This window comes from Medicago truncatula, chromosome 7 (assembly GCF_003473485.1).
Source record: "Medicago truncatula cultivar Jemalong A17 chromosome 7, MtrunA17r5.0-ANR, whole genome shotgun sequence".
Lineage (NCBI taxonomy): Eukaryota > Viridiplantae > Streptophyta > Magnoliopsida > Fabales > Fabaceae > Medicago > Medicago truncatula.
This window is the reverse complement of record NC_053048.1, coordinates 18,637,421-18,650,158: the sequence shown is the minus strand read 5'-3', so window position 1 is coordinate 18,650,158 and position 12,738 is coordinate 18,637,421. Positions and strand designations below refer to the sequence as shown.

Below are 12,738 nucleotides of genomic sequence, written 5' to 3'. Positions count from 1 at the left end.
TTGGGTTAATGCTTCAACCTTAGCAGCAAGGTGGTTATATTCAGATACTTCGTATATACCTGCCTCTTTCTTAGAGGGAGTAGGAGCGATGACAGCTCTCTCGTTGGTCCATTGGTAGTGATTCTGAGCCATGTCTTCAATCAAGGCATAAGCCTCCGTATAGTTTTTGTTCATTAGAGCTCCACCTGCAACTGCATCAACAGACATCTTAGTGGTATATGACAAGCCATTATAAAACGTGTGGACTATGAGCCACTTTTCTAAGCCATGCTGGGGACAAAGTCTAAGCATTTCCTTGAAACGCTCCCACTCTTCATAGAGAGACTCCCCATCTTTTTGATTGAACCGCGTGATTTGATCTCTAAGTTTAGCGGTTTTAGATGGGGGGAAAAATCGGGCAAGGAATGCTCGCCTCATATCGTCCCATGAAGTGATGGAACCGACTTCTACGGAATGGAACCAAGCGCTAGCTCTATCCCTTATGGAAAAGGGAAAGAGATGAAGTCTTACGGCTTCTTGGTTCTCTTTTATGGTGCCACTGAGTCTAAGGAAGAAAGAAATATGGAGATTTGGATCCTCAGTGGGTGATCCAGAAAACTGATTTTGCTGCACCAAATTGAGTAGTGCAGGCCTGATCTCGAAGTTATTACCCTCAACCGTTGGGTACACGATAATAGCTTGCGGCTCTTCCGTTGAAGGAGTGGCATACTCTTTGAGAGTGCGTTCAGCCATAGCAGTATTATTTTGTGCCTCTCTCTTTTTCTTATGCAAAAATCTTTCGATCTCAGGAATAAATTCTCCGAGACTTTTACTTCTTCGCATAAGAAATCGAGAACCCAAGAAGTCAATTGGTAATACAAAGAAAGAAGTAGAAGAAAAGAGGAAGAGAAAAGAGTTCTAATCACAAAGAAAGAGTTAATCGAATTAGCTTACTCCCCGGCAGCAGCGCCAAAAACTTGATGAGATAAAACCGCAAGTGCACGGTCTTACCGAAGTAGTATGAAAAGAATATCGTTCCGACAGGGAGTAGTTTAATTTAATTAACCTTTGGAAATGATTAGAGGAGAAAAGAATTGTAAGTTGGGGTTTTCAAACGGTTGAAAATTAATATAATAAAAAGAGCCTTGGGATTGTTGGTTTCATCTAAATAACAAGTCCTTCTCAAACCAAAACTATAAGCTTATAATGTTATGTTAGACCTAATTTCTCAAGATAGTTTGTCTTATGTTCTTCTAGCAACCAAGCCTATTTCGCTGACTTGATTACTATTAGATTTTGGTTCCTCTAACAACCAAGCCTATTTCGCTGACTTGATTGTTATTAGTTCCCTGGAAGATCGAAACTATATGTCTCAAAGATTGCAAAGCCTATTTCGCTGACTTTGCAATCCTGGTCTAAATTCACTTGTTCGAATATCAAAACTCCACTTTCGTTTTATGAATTGATATTTGGAATAATGGATAAACAATTATCAAACCCTCCACTTTCGTTTCCACAGTTTGATAATGGTTGATCCATGTTAAAACGGTGAATTTAGAAAAGAAATTAGGGTTACATAAGATTAAGGCTTAGAGCTTGGTTTGATTAGGATTATGTCATTTAGACTTATCCAACAATCCAAAGACAAGGAGAAGTCTACTCACTCATGTTCATCGTAGACATGGGGGAGAAGAGAGAAAGCATAAAGGTAAATGACAAGAAAATAAAGGAAAAGAAAAGAACTTTTATTAGAAAAGCAATTGTCACTTATTGAATTCCAAGTAAAGATGATTATTTGTGATGGATGGCTACTCTATTTATAGTATTCATTTGACTTAAAATCTAAGCTATTACATTCGGGCTAAAAATAGAGTAGCTTAAAATCTAAGCAAAAGCAGCAAAAGGCACTCTGGATGATGGCACGGCCGTGCCAAGGCTAGCACGGGCCGTGCCAAGCTCATGACCGTGGGGAGACATATTTTTGTCTCTCAATCTTCATATTTTTCATCCAATCGACTCCAAGTCCCTTTCTTTTGCTCCAAGACTCAATCCATCCAATATTCATTCCTGAAATAAAATAAAATGCAATTTAAAGTAAACTATCCTAAAAAGGAAATAATGCTAATATAAAATAAAATAAAATCTAATTAAACCTAAACTAAAAAGCATATAAAAGTAGGCAATAAATGACTCGTCAAGAGTGGAGCGGAGTTCCTATCTACGAAACAGTTAAAGCAGTTGGAGCGGGATGGAATCTTAATGTTTTCCTTGATGGCATATTTGTCGTTAGAAAATCAAGCTGTGATTGACAGGTTACCAGTTGTGAGTGATTTTCCTGAAGTTTTTCCGGATGAGATTCCAGACGTACCACCAGAGAGGGTGGTTGAATTTTCAATTGACCTTGTTCTAGGAACGAAGCTGGTGTCGATGGCACCTTATCGTATGTCGGCGTCCGAACGTGCTGAATTGAAGAAACAGTTGGAAGACTTGCTTGATAAGAAATTTGTAAGACCAAGTGTTTCACCTTGGGGAGCGCTGGTATTGTTGGTTAAGAAGAAGGATGGTACCATGAGGTTATGCATCGATTATCGTCAGTTGAACAAAGTTACGATAAAGAACAGGTATCCACTTCTGAGGATTGACGACTTAATGGATCAGTTAGTGGGTGCAAAGGTTTTCAGCATGATTGATTTGAGGTCAGGTTACCATCAGATTAAGGTGAAGGATGAGGATATGCAGAAGACGACCTTTAGGTGATTACGAATATAAGGTGATGTCTTTCGGTGTTACTAATGCGCATGGCGTGTTTATAGAGTATATGAACCAAATTTTCCATGCCTACCTGGATAAATTCGTGGTTGTGTTTATTGATGACATCTTGATTTATTCAAAGACTGAAGAAGAGCATGCAGAACATCTGAAGATTGTATTGCAAGTATTGAAAGAGAAGAAGTTGTATGCTAAATTGTCGAAGTGTGAGTTCTGGTTAAGTGAAGTAAGTTTTCTTGGCCACATTATTTCTGGTAGTGGTATTGCAGTTGATCCATCGAAAGTTGATGCAGTATCACAATGGGAGACTCCGAAGTCAGTGACTGAAATCAGAAGTTTCTTGGGTTTGGCTGGTTATTACCGCAGGTTCATTGAGGGATTTTCGAAGTTAGTACTTCCGTTGACTCAGTTGACCTGTAAGGGTAAGTTTTTGTGTGGGATGCTCAGTGTGAGAGTAGTTTCAATGAGTTGAAGCAAAGGTTGACAACTGCTCCTATTTTGATTTTACCGAAGCCGGAAGAACCTTTAGTGGTTTATTGTGATGCGTCTAAGTTGGGCTTAGGTGGTGTTTTGATGCAAGATGGTAAGGTAGTAGCTTATGCTTCTAGGCAGTTGAGGATTCATGAAAAGAATTATCCTACACATGATTTGGAGTTGGCTGCGGTGGTTTTCTTTTGAAAATTTGGAGGCATTATTTGTACGATTCCAGATTTGAAGTATTTGGTGATCACAAAAGTTTAAAATATTTATTTGATCAGAAAGAATTGAACATGAGGCAGAGGAGATGGTTAGAGCTGTTGAAGGATTATGGTTTTGGCTTGAATTACCATCCGGGTAAAGCCAATGTGGTTGCGCGTTGAGCAGGAAGACGTTGTATATGTCTGCTATGATGGTGAAAGAATTCGATTTGCTAGAGCAGTTTAGAGACTTGACTCTTGTTTGTGAGTTGAAACCTCAGGGTGTTCAGTTGGGGATGCTGAAGATTAATAGTGATTTCTTGAATAGTATCCGAGAAGCACAGCAAGTAGATGTTAAGTTTGTTGATTTGATGGTTGCTGGTAATGGCACTGAGGATAGTGACTTTAAGGTTGATGAACAGGGTATGTTGAGGTTCAGAGGAAGAATTTGTATTCCTGATAATGATGATTTGAAAAAGTTGATTTTAGAGGAAAGTCACAAGAGTAGCATAAGTATTCATCCGGGAGCTACGAAAATGTATCATGATTTGAAGAAGCTGTTTTGGTGGTCTGGGATGAAACGTGATGTTGCTCAGTTTGTGTATGCGTGTTTGACTTGTCAGATGTCTAAGGTTGAGCATCAGAAGCCTGCAGGGTTGTTGACACCGTTGGATGTGCCGGAGTGGAAGTGGGATAGCATTTCTATGGATTTTGTGACGAGTTTACCGAACACTCCGAGAGGGCATGATGCCATATGGGTTGTTGTCGATAGATTGACAAAGTCGGCACATTTTATTCCAATTAATATCAGTTATCCGGTAGCTCAGTTGGCGGAGATTTATATTCACAATATTGTAAAGTTGCATGGAGTTCCGTCGAGTCTTGTGTCGGATAGAGATCCGAGGTTCACTTCTAGATTTTGGAAGAGCTTGCAAGATGCATTGGGTTCAAAGTTGAGGTTGAGTTCGGCTTTGATGAGTCATTTATTGCTTACTTTTATATGCTTTTTAGTTTAGTTTTAATTAGATTTTATTTTATTTTATATTAGCATTATTTCCTTTTTAGGATAGTTTACTACAAATTGCATTTTATTTTATTTCAGGAATGAATATTGGATGGATTGAGTCTTGGAGCAAAAGAAAGGGACTTGGAGCCGATTGGATGCAAAAATATGAAGATTGAGAGACAAAAATATGTCTCCCCATAGTCAGAAGCTTGGCACGGCCCGTGCTAGCCTTGGCACGGCCCGTGCTAGCCTTGGCACGGCCGTGCCATCATCCAGAGTGCCTTTTGCTGCTTTTGCTTAGATTTTAAGCTACTCTATTTTTAGCCCGAATGTAATAGATTAGATTTTAAGTCGAGTGAATTCTATAAATAGAGTAGCCATCCATCACAAATAATAATCTTTACTTGGAATTCAATAAGTGACAATTGCTTTTCTAATTAAAGTTCTTTCCTTTTCCTTTGTTCTCTTGTCATTTACCTTTATTCTTTCTCTCTTCTCCCCCATGTCTACGATGAACATGAGTGAGTAGACTTCTTCTTGTCTTGGGATTGTTTGATAAGTCTAAAAGACATAATCCTAATCAAACCAAGCTCTAAGCCTTAATCTTATGTTACCCTAATTTCTTATCTAAATTCACCGTTTTAACATGGATCAACCATTATCAAACTGTGGAAACGAAAGTGGAGGGTTTGATAATTGTTTATCTATCATTCCAAATATCAATTGATAAAACGAAAGTGGAGTTTTGATATTCGAACAAGTGAATTTAGACAAGGATTGCAAAGTCAGCGAAATAGGCTTTGCAATCTTTGAGACATATAGTTTCGATCTTCAAGGGAACTAATAACAATCAAGTCCGTGAAATAGGCTTGGTTGTTAGAGGAACCAAAATCTAATAGTAATCAAGTCAGCGAAATAGGCTTGGTTGCTAGAGGAACATAAAAGAAACTGTCTTGAGAAATTAGGTCTAACATAACATTATAAGCTTATAGTTTTGGTTTGAGAAGGACTTGTTATTTAGATGAAACCAACGATCCCAAGGCTCCTTTTATTAAATTAATTTTCAACCATTTGAAAACCCCCAACTTACAATTCTCCTCTCTTCTAATCATTTCCAAAGGTTAATTGAATTGAACTACTCCCTGTCGGAACGATACTCTTTTAATACTACTTCGGTAAGACCGTGCACTTGCGGTTTTATCTCATCAAGTTTTTGGCGCCGCTGCCGGGGAGTAAACTAATTCGATTAACTCTTTCTTTGTGATTAGAACTCTTTTCTCTTCCTCTTTTCTTCTACTTCTTTCTTTGTATTACCAATTAACTTCTTGGGTTCTCGATTTCTTTTGCGAAGAAGTAAAAGTCTCGGAGAATTTATTCCTAAGATCGAAAGATATTTGCATAAGAAAAAGAGAGAGGCACAAAATAATACTGCTATGGCTGAACGCACTCTCAAAGAGTATGCTACTCCTTCAACGTAAGAGCCACAAGCTATTATCGTGTACCCAACGGTTGAGGGTAATAACTTCGAGATCAAGCTTGCACTACTCAATTTGGTGCAGCAAAATCAGTTTTCTGGATCACCCACTGAGGATCCAAATCTCCATATTTCTTCCTTCCTTAGACTCAATGGCACCATAAAAGAGAACCAAGAAGCCGTAAGACTTCATCTCTTTCCCTTTTCCTTAAGGGATAGAGCTAGCGCTTGGTTCCATTCCCTAGAAGTCGGTTCCATCACTTCATGGGACGATATGAGGCGAGCATTCCTTGCCCGATTTTTTCCCCCATCTAAAACCGCTAAACTTAGAGATCAAATCACGCAGTTCAATCAAAAAGATCGGGAGTCTCTCTATGAAGCGTGGGAGCGTTTCAAGGAAATGCTTAGACTTTGTCCCCACCATGGCCTAGAAAAGTGGCTTATAGTCCACACGTTTTATAATGGCTTGTCATATACCACTAAGATGTCTGTTGATGCAGCTGCAGGTGGAGCTCTAATGAACAAAAATTATACGGAGGCCTATGCCTTGATTGAAGACATGGCCTAGAATCATTACCAATGGACCAACGAGAGAGCCGTCACCGCTCCTACTCCCTCTAAGAAAGAGGCAGGTATATACGAAGTCTCTGATTATAACCACCTTGCTGCTAAGGTTGAAGCATTAACATAAAAATTTGAAAAACTTAATGTTAATGCTGTAGTATATCCGGTCATATCGGTGTTGATTGTCAGTTAGGTAGTGCTGCCAATATTGAGCAACTAAATTACGCTCAATATAACCAAGGAACGAGGCCAAACCACCCAAATCTCCCAAGTGGCCCAACAAGTGGTCACCTCTTCTCTAACACCAGGAGTCTTTCCTGGTCAACCTGAAACAAACCCCAAAGCTCATGTCAATGCTATTTCTCTTGGGGGCAGTAAGTTAGAAGAGACCGTTACTAAAGCTAAAAGAATTAAGGGAGAGAGTGCTAAGTTTTTTGGTGAGAAAGATGAGAAACCGCTTGATAAGAACAAGGCCCTTAACCCATTATGGCTTACTAAGCTCAACTTGGAGGCTCAATTCGCTAAATTCTTAAACATACTCAAAAGGATTTGCAATAAGATTCCCTTTGCTAAAGCTTTGTCTCGTATGCCTCTATACGTCAAGTTTTTAAAAGAAATTTTTTCAAAGAAAAAGGCTATAGATCACAAAGAGACAATAGCTTTAACTAGGGAAAGTAGTGCAATCGTCAAGAAGCAACCCCAAAAGCTTAGAGATCCAGGTAGTTTTGCCATCCCTTGTGTGATAGGGAAAGAAACAGTTGACAAAGCCTTGTGCGACTTAGGAGCCAATGTTAGTTTGTTGCCTCTATCCCTCTTTAAAAAGATGGGAATAGGAGAGTTGAAACCTACCGAGATGATATTAAAGTTGGCCGACCGTTTTGTTATCCCGATAGCTGGATATGTTGAAGACATCCCTGTTAAGATAGAAGGGATATACATCCCAACTGACTTTGTGGTTGTTGACAACGAGGAAGACCATGATTGCCCTATGATCCTAGGAAGACCCTTCCTCCCAACTGCGGGTGCTATAGTTGATGTTAAGAGTGGTAGGATAGTTTTTCAAGTGAGTGATGACATGGTAGGATTTGAGTTCGAAAATGTTAAGGAAGGTCCCGCCCTTTATTTTTACAATATGGTCAAAGGACATGATGTGAAAGAACGTTTTTTAGCGTCATCCACACAATACAACATCTTTGACCCTTTCTAATGGACACTTTCTTTAACGTCAAGCTAATGACTATAAAGAAGCGCTTCGTGGGAGGCAACCCACGCATTTAACTGTTTTTGTTTTGTTTTGTTTTTTTAAGTATTTTGTAGGTAATTGTCCGAGTAGGATTCAAGAAAACAGAAAATTTTGAAGCCTCGTCCTCCAGAATCTTGGCACGGCCCGTGCTCACACTGGCACGGCCGTGCCAGACCTTGACAAACCAAAACAAGCCATTGTTCCAAAAAGTTAGCACGGCTGTGCTCGATCATCAGGTAGGTATAACCACACCTTTTGGCCTTCTTCTTCCCTCATTCTCCACCACAAACATCTCTCTACCTCCAAACTTCTCTCTAAAACCTCCATAGCCACAAAACCCTAAACCTCCATTTCTACCCCAAAACCTCGCCAATTCATAAAATTTCTCCACCCAACCAACCCCAAACACCACTCCAATCATAAACCCCCATTCAAAAACAACTTTCATACATCCAAACCAACATCACCCAAATTCGTAACCCCTCCTAACCTAACCCAAAAACCAGAAATTCTTCACCAACTTCCTTAACCCAACCACAAACCATCACCGCCATCACACCACTAAAGCAAGGTCAAGGTAATGGCTTCAAAGAGAAGTGGAAAAGAAGTTGGAAGCTCATCAGGGGGACCTCCTCCAAAGAAGAAAACACAAGCCAAGAATCATGGCATCACTTTCAGGGACAACAAGCAAAGAGATAGGTACAAAATCCTAATCTCTAAACCTTTACATCCTTGAAGGTACCCTGATACCCATGACTTGAATAAGCTAGGAATTAAAGATAATGTGTTTAATCTGCTAGAAAAGTTAGGATGGGTTGATATGTTGAGACCTATGAGAGGGTATGAATCACCTACGAATTTTTAAGTTCTATTGTTTTTACGAAAGATAGGTTGAATTTTGATAACCCAAACCATAGAGTTTCTTTCTGGCTTATGAATACTGATTATGAGATGTCTCTTCAACACTTTTGTGATGAGATGGGCTTCGCAAATGCGGGGTTCATCCACGACTCTTGGGATCAAAATTTAAAGTCGGTTGACTATCAACCCGCCGCCTTTTGGGAGCGAATTACAGGTCTTGACCAGTTTAACACACGTGCCAACAAAGCTAGCAACATTCACAACCCCGTACTTAGGTACCTTCAAAGGGTTATGGCTTGCACTATTTGGGGAAGGAGTGAATTAGGGAACACTAGGAGTGAGGAACCAAAATCTAATAGTAATCAAGTCAGCGAAATAGGCTTGGTTGCTAGAGGAACATAAGAGAAACTATCTTGAGAAATTAGGTCTAACATAACATTATAAGCTTATAGTTTTGGTTTGAGAAGGACTTGTTATTTAGATGAAACCAACGATCCCAAGGCTCCATTTATTATATTAATTTTCATCCATTTGATAACCCCCAACTTACAATTCTCTTCTCTTCTAATTATTTCCAAAGGTTAATTGAATTGAACTACTCCCTGTCAGAACGATACTCTTTTAATACTACTTCGGTAAGACCGTGCACTTGCAGTTTTATCTCATCAGGCTTATCATCCTCAGACAGATGGTTAGTCAGAGAGGACGATCCAATCATTGGAGGATTTACTGAGAGTGTGTGTGCTTGAACAAGGTGGAGCTTGGGATAGTCACCTACCGTTGATAGAGTTCACATACAACAACAGTTACCATTCGAGTATTGGTATGGCACCGTTCGAAGCTTTGTATGGTCGGAGGTGCTGGACTCCTTTATGCTGGTTTGAATCAGGAGAAAGTGTTGTGTTGGGACCGGATTTGGTTCATCAGACTACAGAGAAAGAGAGACCATGACAAGCGTAGGAATGCCCTTGAGTTTCAAGAGGGAGATCATGTATTTCTGAGAGTTACTCCTATGACGGGTTTAGGACGTGCATTGAAGTCGAAGAAGTTGACTCCAAAGTTCATTGGTCCGTATCAGATATCAGAGAGGGTTGGAACAGTGGTATACAGAGTGGGTTTGCCACCACATCTTTTGAATTTGCATAATGTGTTTCATGTGTCGCAACTTCGAAAGTATGTAGCGGATCCTTCGTATGTTATTCCAAGAGAAGATGTGCAGGTTAGAGACAACCTTACAGTTAAGACCTTACCGTTGAGGATTGAAGACCATGAGGTGAAGAAGTTGAGAGGCAAGGATATACCTCTAGTGAAGGTTGTTTGGGGTGGAGTAACCGGTGAGAGTTTGACTTAGGAGCTGGAGAGTAAGATGCGGGAGTCGTATCCAGAGTTGTTTGTTTGAGGTAATATTTCGATGACGAAATTCTCTAAGTTGGGGAGAGTTGTAACGCCCTGGTCGTTGTTTTATTTATTTTTGATTTATTTAGAGTCTTTTATATGATTTTAAATAATATTTGTGATTTATGTGGTGTGTATTATTTTATTATATAGTTTATTTTAATAATAATTAGAATAAGTGGGAATTAATATTATTTTGGAGGTTGGGGAGTTAATTGGGAATTAATAGAATTACGGGGAGTTTAATAAAATAAAGTGGAGTTAATATTTTGGGAGTTAGGAAAGAAAAGGGTCAGAAACGTTTTTACGTACAACAGTCAGTTTTGGGAGAAAAACCAAGAGCAAGAGAGAAGAGCCAAGAGAATCCGATCGTTGTGCATTTGTCTTTCTGAATTAAGGTAATGGTGAGGTTTGCTTCAGTAATATAGTTGTGAAATTCTGATTTTGATTTTAACAGGTTTATGATGGAATTGGGAATTTTGGGGTTTATGTTGAATTCTAGGTTTTTGGGTGATTTGAGTGTAGAGATTGCTGTTTTGATGTTAGAAATAGGTTCTGAGTGCATCCAGCAAGTTATTTCGTATCTGTAAACTAAATTGGGGAGTGAATTGAAGGAAAATGAGATTTTTGGGAAAAACCTGCATTCTGTCCGTGCTGATGTTCATCGCTCGCCCCGACGAGTAGCTAGTCTCGCCTCGCGAGTGAACAACTTCATAGCCCGCCTCGCGAGCAGAACCACTCGCCATGGCGAACAAGTGCCTGTGAGATCATGATTTTTGAATTGTTGTTATAAGTTGTAATATGGATAGTTTTAAGTGCCTAGATGATTTTAGAGAGGACTGGGACAATTTTCATATTAAAAAGATGAATAGGGAGCTTAAAAATGAAGATTTAGTGAGAAAAATGTCAAAACTCCTGAGAGCACCCTATTTCAGTTCGCCTTGAGTTCGCCACAGCAAGAAACCCAATTCTTGTGCTCGCCATAGCGAGTAGATGTACTCGCGAGGCGAGTTGCCCAGTTTTGAATACTGATTGTTAATTAATTGAATGTTGTTGAATGATATTGATGTCTAAGCATGATTATCATTAATTGTGCATTTTTCTGGAATTGTTGGATAAAATATACTGATCTGTTGTTGACTGTTATGTATGCTTTTATTTAATTAAGTCATACATGTTGTTGACTAGTGGGTTGTAAGTCATATACATATATATGCATTTGTTGAGTTGTATGTAGATATACACAAGTGGAGTCAGTTGCATAAACATATAAAGCGGGAGGGCTCCTGCCTTGGAACGCCTTGTCGTTCAAAGCAGGAGGACTCATGTCGTGGAACACTTATTGTTCAAAGCGGTGAGGGCTTAGGCCCTGATGAATGATTTAACCATTCAATATCCGGTGAGGGCTACGGCCCTGTAAATTGGTACCACATGCATGTACATTGTCGAGGAGTCATAGTGGAGTTGTCGAGTAGTTAATGATGATATATTTATATATTGATGAATTATTATTATGTTAGGGTGTTAGATTCAATTGATGAATTTTGTATATACATTTATTGTTGTGAATCTCACCCCTTCTGCTTGAAAATTTTGCCCTTCCTATGGGTAACTTGCAGGTGATCTTGAGTAGTAGGTGGTGGCTCAAGTGTCTAGGGATCTGATACGTACAGGATGGGATTTATTTACTTATTTTCATTCCTATGTATCAATTTTTGGAACATGTTGATGTAGCCCTTTATTTGGTTGTTGGATTTATTTTGATGAGGCTTTTATGCCAAGATTATTTAATGGAGAATTAATATGTTGGATGTTTGTGGTTAATTAATGTTGAAACTATTCCGCTGCAAGGTTTTGGTGAAACTATTAAGTTGTTGTTTTATTAAATAGTTTTATATTCTATTTTAAGAAATTTTATAAAGTAGTGTGACATGCCCGTTTTTGGATATACTCTGATGTGTTTATTTAATATTTAATTGCTTTGGGATAACGGGGTGTTACATTACAATTCCTCAGAAAAGTCTCTAGCATCCTCGCTTCAGCACTTGCACCATCATTCGCATTAGGCTGTTGCCCCACAGCCTCTAGTGCAACAGCTAACACAGCGTCGTTTCTTCCAGCCATCTCTTAGTTTTCTACACAACAAGCAACAACAACATAAGACAGTATTACAACTATTACTAAACTCGACACGACTCAACTACTTGGCCGGACGGACCGACCTGCTCTGATACCAATTGTAACACCCCGTTTTCCCAACTTAAAAATTTCAAACATATTATCAGAGTATTCAACACATAAACGGAATGCTACACTTCTAAAAGTCATAAATGAGATAATTAACTAATTATCCTTCAACATAAATCATCAACATATTCGCAGCGGATTAAATTCTTCAACATAAATAGTCTTGGCACGCAGGCCTTATCAATATCTCATAAATTCAGTTTAAACGACATAGTCATGAAATCATAATCAAATACGTAAGAAATAGAAAATAGCCACAAAAGATCTCATCCTGTTACGTATCAGAGCACCTAAAAGGACACGGTGAGGGATAGCCACTCACGACGGCAACACCAGCTACTTAAACTTGATCACCTGCAAGTTACTCATACGAAGAGCAACATTTCCAAGCAGAAGGGGTGAGATTTCAAAAAACAATAATATTAAGCATATAATTCAACAATTATATTTAACAACAAGAAATCATCATAATATTCATCATAGATAATAATGTATCATTTATCACTTCATTCATAGTTCGTAT

At 38.9% G+C, this 12,738-nt stretch overlaps 2 non-coding genes across 2 annotated transcripts; one reads left to right on the top strand and one right to left on the bottom strand.

Annotated features, from left to right (window-relative positions):
• The first annotated feature begins 262 nt into the window (after positions 1–262).
• Positions 263–369, top strand: LOC120577215 (small nucleolar RNA R71). The gene has a single exon (XR_005643290.1). It is a non-coding gene; the product is annotated as a small nucleolar RNA R71 (small nucleolar RNA).
• A 5,858-nt stretch (positions 370–6,227) lies between these two features.
• On the bottom strand, positions 6,228–6,334 carry LOC120577218 (small nucleolar RNA R71). The gene has a single exon (XR_005643293.1). It is a non-coding gene; the product is annotated as a small nucleolar RNA R71 (small nucleolar RNA).
• Positions 6,335–12,738: the final 6,404 nt, after the last annotated feature.